Raw genomic sequence first — 3,722 nt, forward strand, 5'->3', positions numbered from 1 at the left:
GTATAAAGCCTTTAATTTTTGTGACGTCTGGAGGGACGTGTAATAGTGACGCCTGAGAGACGTGGATCTTCCTGGAGGAGGTCGGGCTTTACTCTGCCGCTATTTGGAAGAAAGCGGGACATACCTTCCCGTTTCTTTGACATCCACAATGTCATTCTGGATCGATATAGTTCTTATAAGAATCTGTGGGGATTTAACCTCTTAGTGGCCACTTTAAATTAGTTAGGTTATTTTAGTTTTGTTAACTGTTAGGCTTCTTTCTGGCCATTATTTTCTCCTTTCTCTCGGGACTCCCTTATTTTGGAGAATGTCTGGTTTGATTCTGTAATTAATAGTGTGGGTGTTTTATTCAATTGTGTTCATATTGTGTGTTTGCTTTTCATATATTTTTTTGTATTTATAGAGGTTCCGGTAATCATTTCTATCTATGTTGTGTTTGTAAATATATTATAGTATTTTTACTTGTGGTGTTAGTATCCCTCATTGTTAATATTTGCACACTGTATGTTATTTCACTTATCGTGACTCTAACTTGGGAGAGAACTAGTTATGAATAATTGCTTTTCTGGAGTATGAAAATAGCCCTTTGAGGAGGGTCCTGACATATTTGACCCCAACGACTTTGCTTGTTTGGAATGTATCTGGCTGAGAGATCCACTGAGTAAGTCACCACCCACTGGCATTATAGTACTCTTAATTCATGAAGTTGATGGGAAACTAGCCTTCCCCCTACTGTTTGTTGACATGCCACGACCATGGTAATGTTGGGCATGAGGGAGGGCCACAGAGTGGGAGTGGGTTGTTACCCTTTCCTAAAGGGCTAGGAGGGCTGTTTTTAGCTCAAGGATGTTGATGTGAAGCCGCTTGTCTCGGTGACCCACAGCCCTGGAGAAGCCGGCGATGCAGAGTATTGTCAAGTATCACTGCAACGGAACCAAAGGGTCTGCCAACTTCAGGGTGCTTGACTGTACCAGAGCGCTCAGGCACTTCAGGACACTTGGGTGCCTCAAGGCGCTTGGGGGAAACGGGGTGCTTATCTAAAGAACAGTGAGAATCAAACAAGAACTTTTCAGGCAAAATAGGGCGCTTGGCCGCAATAGGGCACTCGACAGAAACGGGGCGCTTTGAGCAAGACCGAGAACCCGCGTCAGAAACTGGGGACTTGGAACCCAAAGAAGAATGTTACCAAGATGAAGAGGAGCGCCTGGGCATCCTACTCTGCCGTTGTGGAGAAAGAAATGCTTGGGACTCTCCCACTTGCTGCAAGAAAGTTGAGGGCTCAATAAAGGTGCTCTCCACCTTTTGCTGGGCAGTGGAGGAAAATGATCTCTGAAAGAGGACCTCTTCAGGGGGCAAGACTAATCAGGGAAATGCTACTGTCGCCTCTTGTTCGGAGAGGAGTTTTCCAAAGTAAAGGAAAGCTGGCTCACTTCCGAGATGCCTTTCCAACTACTGTCTCCTGTCTCAACCTGGGGAAACATCAGTTTGGACTGAGGGGGGAGCAACTGCCTATGGGCAGACCCCACTGACCTCCCTCGAGCCTCCGGTATGCCTTCTCCCAGGTATAGGGGAGTGTGGTAGTGACCCTTGCCTAGGAGAATCAGTGGGACAAGCAGCCACCTCCTCCACTCTCACTACACTTGCACTTTCACTTTTTTCAAATTTATCCAAAAGCACTTGCATCGATGCCCTTAATTGAGCCACTATATTAACCACTATTTTCAACCTCTGATCAAACATACACACTTTGAAAGGCTGGTGAAGCGATTGGCTTCGGAAGTGTGGGAGCAAGGAGGAGGAGTAGGTGGTCTCGGCAAATGAACGGATACTGGAGAGGCAGGATTAATCAAAGGAGAAGAGACAGTAATACCCTTATTACTAGCAAGAGGAGTTGAAGCCTGACTAGATGCTAGTTTACTAGCAGCTTTATCAGCTGCCTTTCTCTTGCGGTCTCTTTCTAATTTTGCCAAATGAAGGGATAAAGTCTTCCAATTCTGTTCAGTCCAATCTCTACATTCGTCACAAGTCTGATTAATGCTACAAATTTGCCCCCTCACTTCATGTAAAGTGTGTGAGAATCATAAGTCAGTTTAGTCATCAGGGTATTGCAGCATTTGCTTCAGTACCAGAAACTAGAAATACTGGTGTCAGACAAGCTAATAGGTAAACAGTCACAAATCGTAATAATTGTCCAGAAAAGTAGGTTAATTAGGTAATAATGCCAAAAGGCTACCAAATAATACTTCACCAAAGCAAAGAAAACCAAAATTCAAAATCAAGCAGCTTAGTCAATACCGAGAGTGGACCTAACAAGCGGCAGAAACAAACTGAGCCGCTGGCCAAGTTGTTCCTCTCTCTTACCCCGAAAGTGGGCGAGGCCGTGTCAACTACCTAAAAAATGTATAGATTTTTGGCATTATGCTAAGCACTAGGGCAACTAAGGCTATCCAGCGCTGAAACGGAAATTTACAGTAAAAGGTTCGAAAGGTGTCACAGGAGGAAAACCTCGCAGTTGCACTATGAAACAATTGTTAGGAGAGAGTGGATAGTAAGATGGAAGAAAGAGAATATGAAAGGAAGTACAGTAAAAGGAATGAAAGTAGTTGCAGCTAGGGGCCGAAGGGACGCTGCAAAGAACCTTAAGTAATGCATACATAGCACCCAATGGGGCCAACTACCTAAAAACAAAAGAATCGTTATCACTACGTTATTTCAAAATTAAAGCTACTTTAGAGTAGAAACTCTTAGCTAAGTAATTACTGGATAAGTTACATAAATAAAACTCATTTGAAAGACAATTCGTTGGACGCATGTAGTCGGTAATTCGGCTCCGATTCAGATACTAATCGAGGGTGTCATATGCAATCCCTTGATTCATCGTGGACGTTACACCTATATTCAGCAGCCTCCTTGCAACTCCAAGTGAATGCCTCAGTCTGGGCTTTGGTAAAAATTCTTTTTCAAGAGGATTCTCCAGTCTCATGCTCCCAAATCAGGCTCTCCAGTCCTAGATCCGTGAATGCTGCACCCGCTTTTTGGTGCCAAGAGCCCGAACACTACTCCAAGAGTCATGTTGAGCGCCCAGCACCTGCTCACAAAAGCCCAGTTACAGCTCACAGCTTTTCTCCCGAGTACCAGGCGCAACGTATCACCGGCCTAGCACCAACTCTTCGTCACCCCTCTGCCTCTCCCAGGAGCAGACTGTCCAACATAGATCAAGACAAAGCTTTTAGAGTGCCCATCAATTATTTTTTTTTTTTTTTTTTTTTTTTGTAGAGTATAAGCTTTATTGGAAAAGTCCCTTCCTTAAAGCCTCCTTAGGACAAATCCCTGCTCCAATCTCATTAAAGAATTTAGAGGAAATTGTTAACATTATGCTCTTCCTTCAGTGTATGTGGTTCCTCTTCACTCCCCGAGGCCAGTACAATATATCCAAGCTATCCAAGAGAGAGCGAAGAACAAGACTACTTTACACCCATCCTCCCGTTCACCTGGGTAACAGGAGATACCCGCCTTACATCATCAGGGTGGGGCCCCTATTAGTTGTTGCCTCAGTGCCTCATCCCTAAAGTGTCTTCTCTGTATTACATTCTGCTCGTCGTTCGACTTTCGCTCCGGCAAAAATGTTCTCTTTAGTAGAATAGAAGTATCTTCTTCAGAGCCTGTGAAGTGTTCAGTCTCCTAGACTGAACAGTAGGATACCTTGTGAAGAGGATACAAGA

The sequence above is a fragment of the Macrobrachium nipponense genome, chromosome 30 (genome assembly GCF_015104395.2).
Source record: "Macrobrachium nipponense isolate FS-2020 chromosome 30, ASM1510439v2, whole genome shotgun sequence".
Taxonomy (NCBI): Eukaryota; Metazoa; Arthropoda; class Malacostraca; order Decapoda; family Palaemonidae; genus Macrobrachium; species Macrobrachium nipponense.